This window comes from Globicephala melas, chromosome 15 (assembly GCF_963455315.2).
Source record: "Globicephala melas chromosome 15, mGloMel1.2, whole genome shotgun sequence".
NCBI lineage: Eukaryota > Metazoa > Chordata > Mammalia > Artiodactyla > Delphinidae > Globicephala > Globicephala melas.
Window position 1 is genome coordinate 63,543,193 of NC_083328.1, and position 13,034 is coordinate 63,556,226.

Consider the following 13,034-nt stretch of genomic DNA (forward strand, 5'->3'; position numbering starts at 1 on the left):
TGTCTGCAGAAACTGCTGGGCCTGTTCCTACCCTGATGTTTACTTGGCCAGGAGGCCCAGCGTGATGAAACCCGGCCCTGTTGCCGAGCACCTTGGGAGGCCTCCCTCCAGGGTCCCTCTGTGCTCAGACAGTGGCCCTTTGTGGAGCAGAGGAGCAGGACTGAAAGTGGAGCCGCTGGAAACCCTTCCTCCTCACGCCACCCCCCCCCGCCACCCGCCCCCGGCAGTCATGGACCATCCTGCGCCTGGGTGGCCTCTGTGCAAGTCCACGGCTGGGGAAGTGAGGTAGGTCCTCCAGGCAGCCAGCTAGGCTGGGAGGGCAAGGAGGGGTCCCGCCAGGATGGCCTGCTGAAACACAGGCTGCTTCTAATGGAGCTCTCCAAAGAGGAGACTGGTCCCCCTGCAGGCCAGAGCGACACTTTCACCATTCCCACCACTGCCAAATATGCCCCTAGGATTTAGGGCTGGCCCTCCCTTCTGACGTGGGTTGTCCCTTCTGCCCCTGTTTCACTGGACCCTGCGCTCACTCGGGGGTGGGGTTTGGGGGGTGGGGGATGGGAGGGCAGATTGGGAATGCTTAGATGTCCTCCCAAACCTGGTGGGTAGGAATCAAGGGGAGGGACTAGTGACCACAGGAAGGAAGGTCACGTGTGGCGTAGGTGAAAGTGCAGTCACTGGTCGGAGGTCAGGAGGCCTAGTACTCTAGTTCCTGCTCAGCCACTGACTTGCTGGGTGACCATAGCCAGTTGCTTTCCTTTCCTGTGCCCCTGTGTCACTTTCCCAGCTGCAAACTTATGGAGGCAAACTTATGGAGAGTAGATGAATGTCAAAGACTTTTGCAGTTCTGATGTTTCAAAATTCTGTGATCACAGGCAGGAAAAGGAAGAGCTAGGCGTGGGTTGGAGGTAGGTAACTGACACAGTACTCTCCGTGGATTCACCAGCAGTCGCTAAGCAGCCTCTTCTCTGCCTCCAGGATTCCTTCCCCGTCTTGTTTCCACCCCACTTTGAGGGCTTCTTGTGATGAGATCTAGAAGCTGTTTGATTTGGATTTGTTTTATCCCATATTTTGCCCTCAGAGGGAGGGGACTGTGCACAGAGCAGGAAGGGGGTCAGGAAATAAAAGAGAGAAGAAAAGAGGTAAGGGTGGCGGGATTTCCTTGGTGGCGCAGTGGTTAAGAATCCGCCTGCCAGTGCAGGGGACACGGGTTCAAGCCCTGGTCCGCGAAGATCCCACATGCCGCGGAGCAATTAAGCCCATGAGCCACAACTACTGAGCCTGCGCTCTAGAGCCCATGAGCTGCAACTACTGAAGCCTGTGTGCCTAGAGCCCGTGCTCCGCAACAAAAGCCACCACAATGAGAAGCCCACTCACCTCAAAGAAGAGTAGCCTCTGTTCACCGCAACTAGAGAAAGCCTGCGTGCAGCAAGGAACACCCAACACAGCCAAAAATAAAATTAAAAAATACAAAATAATAAATAAATAAAATTTAAAAATAAAAGAATGACATAGCCATAGGACATGACAAAAACTAGTTAGAACCAAGTAGGTCCAAGATGGTGGAAGATTCAACTTCCAGTAAACCTTGAGCCTCATTATATGCTCATTGTAACATATTAGCATACTAAATGACACACCACTAGCACCAGGACAGTTCTGAGGTTAACCATAAAAGGTCAAAACATGGGCGGTGTCCCAATTCCTGGAAATCTGCACCCCTTCCCTGAAATAGTTGGAATAATCCTCCCACTCATTAGCCTATGAAATTACCCAGCCCATAAAAACTAACCACCCGTATTTCAGGGCCTCTTGTCTTCTGAGATGGCCCATACTCTGTCTGTGGAGTGTGTTTCTCTCTAAATAAATTCACTTCTTGGACTTCCCTGGTGGCGCAGTGGTTAAGAATCCACCTGCCAATGCAGGGGACACGGATTTGATTACTGGTCCAGGAATATCCCACATGCCCCGGAGCAACTAAGCCCGTGTGCCACAACTACTGAGCCTGCGCTCTAGAACCCGTGCTCTGCAACAAGAGAAGCCACCATAATAAGTCCGCGCACCACAACGACACAACTAGAGAAAGCCCGTGCACAGCAACGGATACCCAAATCGGCCAAAAAAAAAAAAAAAAAAAAATCCGCTTCTTACCTATCACTTTGTCTCTCACTGAATTCTTTCTGCGATGAGACATAAAGAACCTGAGCTTCATTAAGTCCAGAGACCAAGTGTGTGATCTCAATTAAGAGATGGTAGGTTGGGCTTCCCTGGTGGTGTAGTGGTTGAGAATCCATATGCCAATGCAGGGGACACGGGTTTGAGCCCTGGTCCAAGAAGATCCCACATACTGTGGAGCAACTAAGCCCGCGAGCCACAACTACTGAGCCCACATGCTGCAACTACTGAAGCCCACGTGCCTACAGCCTGTGCTCCACAACAAGGGAAGCCACCACAATGAGAAGCCTGAGCACCACAGTGAAGAATAGCTCCCGCTCATTGCAATTAGAGAAAGCCTGTGCGCAGCGACGAAGACCCAGCACAGCCACAAATAAATAAAATAAATAAATTTATATATATAAAAAAAAGACGGTGGGTTCTGGCTGGGTTCGAGTCCTGGCCTATGGGTTCAAGTCCCATCCGAGTCGCATGGTTTCATAACCATAGGAGTCAATTCCTTATAATAAATCTATCTATCTATCTATTGATATAGACATAGATATATAGAATATATATGCTACTGGTTCTATTTCTATGGATAACCCAGAGTAATACAATTTGTGATTTTTATGTCTTGTTTAAGAAATTCCTCTGTACCCTGAAGTCCTAAATATGATTTTCTTTAGATACTTATAAAGATTTTAAGGTTTTGCTTTTCAAATTTAGGTCTTTAATCCAACAGGTTATTACTATGTATGCTATGAGGTAGGAATCCAATTTAATTGTTTTCCAAATGAATAACCAATTGTTCAGTATCACTTAAAAATAATCCATCTGTATTAATTTCCTAGGGCTGTCATAACAAATTACCACAAATTGGGTGGCTTAAAACAACAGAAATTTATTCTCTCACAGCTCAAGAGGCCAGAAGTCCAAAATCGAGGTGTGGACAGAGTTGGTTCCTCATGGGGGGAGGGAGAAAATATCCATGCCTTTCTCCTAGCTTCAGGTGTTTGCCAGCAATCCTTGGTGTTCCTTTGCTTGTAGACACATCACAGTAGTCTCTGCCTCCATCTTCACATTGCCTTCTTTTTGTTTCTACGTGTTTTCTTATATGGATAGCAGTCATTGGATTTAGGGCACACTCTAAATCCAGGATGAGTTCATCTTGAGATCCTTGACTAATTACATCTGTAAAGATCCTATTTCCAATAAGGTCATATTCTTTTTTTTTTGGCTGTATTGGGTCTTCGTTGCTGCACACAGGCTTTCTCTAGTTTCAGTGAGCAGGGGCTATGCTTCGTTGAGGTGAGCAGGCTTCTCACTGTGGTGGCTTCTCTTGTTGTGGCTCATGGGCTCTAGAGTGCAGGCTTCAGTAGTTGTGGAGCTCGGGCTTAGCTGCTCCGAGGCATGTGGGATCTTCCCGGACCAGGAATCGAACCCGTGTCCCCTGCACTGGCAGGCGGATTCTTAACCAGTGTGCCACCAGGGAAGTCCTAAGGTCATATTCTGAGGTTCTAGGTGAAATGAATTGTGGGGGGATACTATTCAACCTGTGACACCGTCCTTTGCGAGGCTTTTGCAAATGTCGTTTCTGTTGTATATCAAATGTCCATATATGTATGGGCAGAGTGATCATTTTATAATGCAATTTCTGATGAAATGGTTATACATTTTTCACAAGATCATCTTATTTAATCCTCACAACAGTTTTATGAGGTAAGTACTACTAAAATCACTAGGTTATGCTAAGTTATGATGTGATAACAAACAACCCCCAAATCTCAGTGGCTTCCAACAAAGTTTTCTCCCTCAGATTACACAGATAGCTGTGGGGCAGCTGTGTGTTGGCTACAGCTCTGCTTTCTGCATCTTTTCATTCTAAGGTCCAGGCTGAAGGCACAGCCCCCATCCAGGTCATGCCATTCCAGGGCAGAGATTAAAGAGTTTGATTTTAGACTAAAAACATGCAATGGTTCTTCAAGTTTCTGCCTAGAACTGGCATATATCTCTCCAGCTCAAATTCCACTGGCCAAAGTAAGTCATGTGATCAAGTCTGACATTGGTCTGGGGAAGTGTACTCCTTCCTCTGGAGTCACATGGCAACTGGCTAGAATGTGTAAGCTTACTGGGAAGGGGGAGAGCAAATAATAGGAGACAATGATATCTCTCCCAGAGGGGTTAAGTAACTTGCCCAAGGTCAAATAGCTGAGAAGGGACAGAGCCAGGATTCAAACTCAGGCAGTCTTTCTCAAATCCATAGTGCACTCCATACCTCCCTATTGCCTGCTAGATGGTGTGCAAATACATCTAAGCTTTAGCGCTTCTGCCTGTGCGTTCCTGCAGCCTGGAGTGCCCCTCTACCTCTGCATGTTCAACTTACCCTTTAAGACTCCACTGTGATCTCAACTCCTTTGTGAACTTCTCTCCTTGGAATTCGTCACCACGTACCCCCATCACTTTTTATAAATATATATTATTTTGTACTCACTGTCCTATCCCCTCTGAAGGGTGGGAATGCATTCTGATTTCTCACGTCTCCTCTGCCTCCGGGGTTTGCAGTATTTGGGGATGAGATGTGGGGGGGGGGGCCTGAGCTGCAACTGGGCCGTGCTCCTGGGGATGAGAACACTTGGCCTACTTTTCCACCCTTCTAACCTAAGCTTAGCACCTGATGCTCCGGTGACTGGCAGGTCAGCTCTGCGTGACTCACTCTAAGCCTTCAGCACTGTCACCTCAAGGCCCTGGGCTGGGGTGTGTGTGGGCTGGTGGTGGTGAGTGAGGAGATGGGAGCTAACTTTTACCTTTCAGAAATTCCTCCCTCCCCATGCCCCAGAAAAAGGACAAGTAAAAGTCCTTCTCTTAAATGGTCTGGGCAAGTACCTACCGATCAGGCCTAGGAAGACTGGGGAGGCCCTGGAAGGTGCAGGGAAGGAGGAAAGCACTGCTGGGTCATAGGAGAGGAACAGAGATCAGGAAAGAGTGTGAACTGCACATTGAAAGCCTTTACTAACTTGTCCAAGTGACTTAATTTAACCTTTCCGAGCTTCCGTTTTCCCAGCTGTACCCTAGAGACCGTACTCATCTTGCCCTCTTCCCTAAGCTGTTGTAAAAATACATAGTAAAATGTTAGAAGCCTCTAGGAATGCAGCCTTGACATCACACAGACCTGTATTGGAATCCCCTTCATAAACTATGCAACTGTGGGAAAATTGCGAATCTCCATGAGCCACGGGTGTCCTCATCTATAAAATGGGGATAATAATTAGAGCTACCTCCCAGGGTGAGAAAGCTATGTAAGTGCTTAGCACACAGTGCTCAATAATATTGGCTGTTTTCATATGCGTAGATGATACTTATTATTTAAGGGAAGGACCACAACCGGTGTCATTTGGGAACATTAAAAGGAGGGGAACAGAGTCTAACTTTTCCTAGAACTGATTGCTTCCCTTAGCCAAGTATGAGGTGTGGCTCAAAGGAATGAGGAAGCAGTTCATGTGGTGACAGCACACAGCACGCTGTCTTCACAGATCTTCGGGGAGGAGTAGAGAGGTTAGCTGACGCTCCCCAAAGATCAGAGGTCCTTGTCCCCTGAGCCCACGCCCTACACATGCAGTCCATTGACTCCTTCTTGTCCATTCCTACCAATCTAGTCACCAAGTTCTGGGGAGGCAGCCTTTGTAATAACAATGATAGTATGAGCCTAGTGATATTGTTCCTTTGAAGTGTATAAAGGCTGTCTACTACATTTTCCCAGTTAGCCTTCATAATCTCTTTCCCATAAACAGAATCCAGAGTTAGCAGGGACTTGGAGATTATTCTGCATTTCACAGATGGGGAAACTGAAGTCCAGAGAAGGGGAGGGATTTACCCCATACTCCACAATAAGTTAATGGCAGAGGCAGAACTAAAACCTGTAGCTCCTGACTTCCAGCCCAGGGCCAGTGCTTCTGTCACCACACACCTGTCCTTGGCCTTCCATTCCCACTGCCACCTAATGGACCACTGCAATGGTTCCTAACTGGTCCTCCCTGCCTCTGGTCCCTTCATATCAATCTGTTCTATATATACAGCCAGGTAACTGTCTGGAAGCATGGCCTTGATCTTGTCTTTCCCCTTCTAATAGAACTTGCTCATTTTTCGGTTTGAAGGGTCATCTGATTCCTAGTTCAGCCTCCAGTTGAAGACCCAATCTTTCTTTGAATACATTTATTGGCAGGGAGTTCATCACTCCCAGGGTGGTCCATTGTTTTCTTGGATCGTGTTGACTGTTAGAGATCTTTATAATAAGCTGAAGTTCTCCTCCTGGATGTCCACACACCTGAGCTGAGTGGAATTCTTTCACATCCATTTGTCAGCAAATCTGTGTTTAATATGAGCCAGGTCCTGGGTGGATTAAGTGCTGAGGGGAACAGAAAGAGGAATTAGACATGGAGAGGGGGGCTTAGGGGTTCACAGAATTTTTAATTTTGTTTACTAGACCTAAATGATAAGAAACAAATCAAATCCCCTTTCTGTATGACAGCCCTTCAGACGTTTGGAGACAGCCACTATATCCTCCAGTGCTTTACCTTCTCAAGGATAGTTAACTCATTCACCACACAACATGGCATCCAGGTCCTCAGCATCTGGTCTCTTCTAGACTTGCTCCAGTGTGACAGTGTACTCCTCAGAACGTGGGGCTGAGCTGAGCCCCGTGGTCCAGGTGTGATCAGCCCAGGGCAGCATAGAACCTCTAACAGAGGCTAACAGAGTTAGAACCACAGAGGCTCTGCTCCGCGGCATGTGGGATCTTCCCAGACCAGGGATTGAACCCGTGCCCCCTGCATTCGCAGGTGGATTCTTAACCACTGCGCCATCAGGGGAGTCCCTCCTCTTCTTCCTTTTTTCTTTCCTCCTTCCCTCCCTTCCTTCTTTCTTTTTTTGCAGCCACATTGCATTGTTGAGCTTGAGGTCAATTCAAACCTGTAAGTCATTTTCACCGGAACTGCTCTTAATCTGGATTCTTTCTACCCTGTATTTTGGGCACTTGTCCAATATGGCAGCCACTAGCCCCATGTGACAATTTACATTTAAAGTACTTAAAAAGAAAAAAAGAAAAAAAAGTTAAAATTTTAAAATTAATTGAAATTAAAATTTTAGTTTCTCAGTTGTAGGAGCTACATTTTAGGGGCTCAACAGCCACAGGTGTCTAGTGGCTACTACATCAGACAACGCCAATTTAGGACATTTCCATCATCCCAGAAAGTTTTGTGGGACTGCTGTGGTTTGGACTGAAGGGCAGGAGTTTACATTTATCCCTTGTGGTACCTCATCTTGTTAGTTCCAGCTCAGCTCCAAGGCTGCCGAGACCTTTTGGAAACTAATTTTGGTTTCTGGAGTGTTTGAGGGCCCTCCCAACTTCCTGATGGCTGTAGATATGATTAGCGTTTCATGCCTTATTCTGCTTCATCTAAAACCACTGATAAAAATGCCCAGCACAGCAGACAGAGCTGCAACCAAGCCCTGCACACGGCCCTCTGCACTCCAGCCTCAGTCATGCAATAGTTTAACAGATGAGCCTATATTCCAGGCCCTGTGTACTGGGTACACATAGCGAGACAGAAGACGGCAAGTAAAGAGTCATGCTGCGGTGGGTGCCCTAAGAATTCAAATGCCTTTGCCTCGCATTCAGGCCTGCTTCTCTCTGGCCTGTGGTAGTTAAGTGCAGGCTTGGGAATCAGCTTCCTGGGTTTGGATCCTGGCTCTGCCACTTTATAAACTATGTAATATCTTTGTGTTTCAGTTTCCTAAAAAATAACCTCCATCCCACAGTGTTGTTATAGAATTAAATGAGTTAGTGCAAGTAAAGCTCTTAGAACAGTGCCTGAAATACAGTAAGTGCTCCAAACACATTAGCTATGATTAGTTCTCATGATTAATTATAATTTTCCCCTGGACAAGCCATACTCAGTCCTGCTTTGGGGTCTCAGTGCCCTCACTTCTGCCCTCTTTTAGTTTGTGGAAGTCTTTCCAGGCCCAAACTAGGCCTGCCCTCCTTGATTTCTTATGTTCTTAGCTGCTCACCTGGCACTTAGTATCCTATACTGGAGGGGGGATCGCAGTGAAGAACTTGAATAATTGTTGGGCTTCATCTTGGTTCTGCGCTGCCTGCTGGAGAGACCTAGGACACGCTTTCATCTATAAAATGGGGATGATCACAGCTGCTGCATAGGACCACGGTCAGGGCTAAGTGAGACAAAGTAGGTGAGAGTTCCTGCACTTAGTAGGCCTTTTCATCCAGTAAAACCTCTGAAAGTGCTTCTTCCACGTCTCTGTGTTTTATGTAGTATCTAACAAAGGAGGTCAGGCTCATTATTCCCTGCAGCTCTGGAGGGCCTGTCCCTGTCCCAGGAGCCCTGGGCAGGAATTCCCCGTTTCTTCTTCTATGTAATGTGGATACCTAATCTGTTCCCCACCTTCTCCTCGCTGCTATCTCAGGCTTGCTGACCTTGGGGTGGTTCCTCCCCGCCCCCCAGCCTCAGTCTTTACTAGGACCTGAAGGAGCACCTATAAGGGCAGTGGTGATTTTAACTCTAATTTAGGAAAGCTCTTTACTTTGGGCGTGCCTGCGATTGTGGAGAGTGGGCGTCGGCGCCCAGAGCCAGGGTCCAGCCCTTGGGGGTCCCCTCCCCAAGGGTCCAGAGGTATCGCCACCTGAGGTGGGGTTGGAATGCGCGGCGCGGTCTTCCTCGAGCTCGGGCCGCGGGAACAATGGGAGGGCGGCGGGGAGGCGGGTGGGCGTCGGCCAGGTCAGGGCTGGAGGTGGAGGAGGCCGGCGAGCTGGGCGCCGGGCCGTGGGGTTAGCCCGGGGCACCGGGCCGAGAGCCGAGGCGTCTGGGCCAGGGAAAACCGAGGTTGGCGCTGGCTGGGACCAGGAGGGGGCGGGGGGCGGGGCCCGAGCCCACCGGGCTGGGACGGGAAGGGCAAGGGGGCCCAGGGTGGGGTCTCCTCTTCGTCGCCCCGCCGCTCGCCCCGGCCTCCGAGCTCCGCGGCGACACAGGTAGGCGCCGGCCCACGTTGGGGAGCGGGCGGCGGGTCACCAGCGCCAGGCGGGCTCGCAGGGCTCAGCCCCCTCCTTTCCTCCTCTCCCCAGGGGCCCGCGCGGCTCCTCCCTACGCGCGGCCCCGGCTCAGGCGGCGCTCCTCCGGGTTGCTCGCTCGCTCGCCCGTGGCTGCCGCGGCGGCCGGGATCGCCGCCGCTTCCTCTTGGGGAGCCGGCCGGGGCGGGGCGGAGGGGGGAGACCGGGTGAGGGGGGCGGGCGGGGAGGGGGCTGCGCCGCGGGAGGGAGGGAGCTAGCGAGCAAGCGAGCGAGCGGGGCATTTGTGCGCAGCTCAAGTGCGCCTCGGAGCCCGCCGAGCGGCCGCGGGACAGACCGACCGAGGACAGACAGCGCCCGGAAGCCGCGCCGCCGCAGCCAGGTTAGCCGCCTCCTCCGGGCCCCGGGGACCCCGCCGCGTCTGGGCTGGTGTGTGTGGGGAGGGTGATCACCGAGGGCTCCAGGCTCGGTTTCCCGTCCTCGAGCACTGACAGGCCGGCGGGCAGGCTCCGGGGGGCTGGACAGCACCGAGGCGGGGGGCGGGCGCCTGAGCCGGGAGGCGGGGAGCGGGCGCCCGAGCCGGGAGGCGGGGGGCGGGCGCCCGAGCCGGGAGCCCCGGGCCTCGGTTTGTGTGTTTCAGTGCTGGCGCGGTATGTGTGTCGGGGTCCACGTCGCCGGGTGTGTGCTGGGTGTGAGCGCGCGTGTGCCCGTGGGTCTGTGCAAGTGGATGATCGGTGTGTGCGCGCGTGCGTGTGTGCAGCGGGTGTGCATCTGTGTGTGTGTGAGAGGGTGTGTGCCCTGTGTGTCTCCGCGCGTCTGGGCTGGGCGGTGTGTGTGCGCGCGTCTATGCGTGAATGTGTTTATGAGAGGGTGTGTCTGAAAGTGTAGCCGAGTGTGTGTACATTTGGATGAGGGTGTGTGCCAGTGGCTTCGCTTGTGGCTGGAACCTGTGGCGGAGTGTGTGTGTGTGCGCGCGCGCCACTGTGAGTCCCCGTGTGTGCGCGTGTGAGGGCGGGTGTGCACCCGCGTAGCCCCGCGTAGCCCCTGTGTGCGTGTGCGCGGCTTTGTCTCCGCACAGCCTGGAGGAAGGGGTGGGGGCGGCGGCCGAAGCGCTGCCGTCGCCGGGAACCGGGCACCTGGCCGGGGCAGAGGGCGGCGGCAGCGGCGGGAGCGTCCCCGCTGGGCCTAGACTCCTTGCCGGCAGGTGGGCGGCCACACCCCGGGGGCCGGAGGGAGCCGGGCTGACAGAGGGGCCCGCTGGAGCGGAGGGCGTGTCCTGCCTGGAGCCCGGGTGTGTGTGTTGGTGATGGTGGAGACAGCGGTCCCCAGGCTGGTGACCCAGTCGGTTCAGGGATCCATTTCCTGTCGTGGTGCGGGGACAGTCGGCCAGAGCCAGACTGGGCCTGGCCAGCTCAGCCGCACTCCCATCCTCACCCCTCCCAGCTCCCTGGGGTAGAGCGGCACCTTAGGTGCCCTGAAGGGAGGAGGGAGAACCACTCTCTTAAAGGGCCAGTGCCCCCCCTCCAAGGAACGCCCCCTCAGATGTCTACTTTGAGAGAGATCTCTGGGTGTGTCTTACTCCGTTCTTCATGTATCGGTGCAGCGCATGCATTTGGAGATGTGTGCATGTGTGTGTTTCTTGTGCATTTGGGGGTGCAGATGTATTTTATCAGTGAACAGTGAATAATGCATCTCTTGAAGTCTATGTGTATGTGTTTCTTAATGAGTTTTAGTATATTTGTTTTTATGTACACATAACTGTTTGTATGTTAGTGAGTCTGTGCATGTGGGTTTGCAAGATAAGTGGCATTTTGCTGCCAACTGGAATAGGATAGAAAAATTTTGTCCAGGGCCACCCTATTTTAGAAAAACTGGGTGAAAAGGTGGTTTGGAAATTTAGCCCCCGGCTTTGTGGGTTTCAGATGCTGGTACTGAAATGTAGGTAGACTGGGATTAGACTGGATATGAGGATAGAAACCGAGACTCTTACAAGAGGAAGGAAGTGTTCTGGAAGAAGGCTATCCAAGTGTAAGAATTCACCCTCCACTTCCAGTTTTTCTTCCCTAGAACTTCACCTCCCCCTCTGCTACTCAGCTTGCCAGGATAAAGTGCACAGGATTTGGAGTGTAAAGGGAGGGAGCTGGGAGTGTGAAAGGAAGGAGGGTGGATGGGTGATAGGATTGGGGGCCAACAGCAGATTTTTGCAATTTTAAAAATGTTTCCCTACTGAAGGCAGCAGAAGCTGGGGGAAAGCTGAGCTTGCTGTCCCCTTTCCTGAATCCCTTTCCCAGGGTAGGAAAGGCTCTGGTCTGCAACTCAGGAGCCCTGGAATTTGGTGCAGGGGTTTCCTTTGGACTTTGGTCAAACCTTTCATGTTTTTACCTGTTCACTCAACACATTTTTATTGAGCTTCTCTTATATAAGGGTCTAAACCCCCTAAGCCTCAGTTTCCCTAGCTGAGCAGCTAGTAGGCTGGATTCTGAGACTTTGAGTCCCCTTCCCTTTCTCAGAGTGCTAGAGTTTGTCTCATTGTTACCCACATTTAGGAATCTACCCTTTTAGCTCCCAAGGATCCTGGCCATGGGCCCCACTCACCACTCCTCCTTGCCCTCGTATATTCTAGTCTAGAGCAGTGGTTCTCAAAGTATGGTCACCCCACCAGCAGCAGCAGGGTTACCTAGGATCTAGTTAGAAATACAAATTCTTGGGGCTCCCGCCAGATCTACTGAATCAATAACTCTGGGGGTGGGGCCCAGCAGTCTATGTTTTAACAAACACAGGAAATCCTGATTCACATTAGAGCTCAAGAGAGGTGCAGGCAGGGAGCTGGAACCTCCTATAGGATGAAACACCTGGAAAGCATCTCCTGCCCCCTTCCACACACATACCTGAAGTAGCTGACAGCCCTAACCTGGCAAGTAGAGGTTCTGGCTTCAAGTCCCAGGTCTTCCTTGTGATCTTGGACAAATCACGCCTTTACAAAATAATTCAATGACTTGTTGACAGCATCTGCTCTGGGCTAGGTTCTGAGCAAGGGGTTTCCCTGCTCTGCTTCGTTTCTCCATTTCTTACGTTGATTTACAAGGCCTGCCCACCTCTCTAGAAACCAGTCACTCTGGCCTTCTTTTAGTTCATCTAGGCAGCAGGAGCTCTTTTGCCTCTGGGATTTTGCACATGCTGTTCCCTCCGTCTACCACACCCTTCCCCTGCTTCTTCTTTTTTTTTTTTTTCAGTACGCAGGCCTCTCACTGTTGTGGCCTCTGCAGTTGCGGAGCACAGGCTCCGGACACGCAGGCTCAGCGGCCATGGCTCACGGGCCCAGCCGCTCCGCAGCACATGGGATCTTCCCAGACCGGGGCACGAACCCGTGTCCCCTGCATCGGCAGGCGGACTCTCAACTACTGCGCCACCAGGGAAGCCCCCCCTGCTTCTTATGTTGGTTAACTCCCACTCTTCAGATTTCAACTGAAGAATCACTTTCTCAGGGGAGCCTTCACCAACAACTCCTTTAAGATAACTCAGTTTTTCCTGTTATACCTTCTTATAGCTCCCTGTATTTCATAACACTTATGAGATAAGTAATTATACATGAACTTGTTAGTTGTTTGTCTCTCCTCACTGGATTGAAAATGCCATCTGGGCACAAACTTGCTTATCAGTCTTCCTAGTGCCACCACACCATGTCTGGCTTATGACTGGTGTTCAATAAATTTGTTGAATGGTTGACTTTCTAATATGGGAGATGGTATTAAAGGATACCCTTTGTCCTCTCGAGGCCTGACATTGTAATATCTAAGCAGGC

The 13,034-nt window shown here is 51.1% G+C and overlaps 1 protein-coding gene across 29 annotated transcripts in view; it reads left to right on the plus strand.

The window, feature by feature from the left end:
• Nucleotides 1-9,477: 9,477 nt before the first annotated feature.
• The window catches only part of EPB41L1 (erythrocyte membrane protein band 4.1 like 1), a 126,425-nt gene continuing 122,868 nt past the window's right edge, over nt 9,478-13,034 (plus strand). For 28 of the 29 annotated variants that reach the window (XM_060284586.1, XM_060284595.1, XM_060284591.1 and 25 more), the window contains exon 1: nt 9,478-9,614. The gene's annotated coding sequence lies outside the window, so the exon portion shown is untranslated. The remainder of the gene's footprint in view (nt 9,615-13,034) is intronic. The other variant, XM_060284588.1, reaches the window with a different exon arrangement.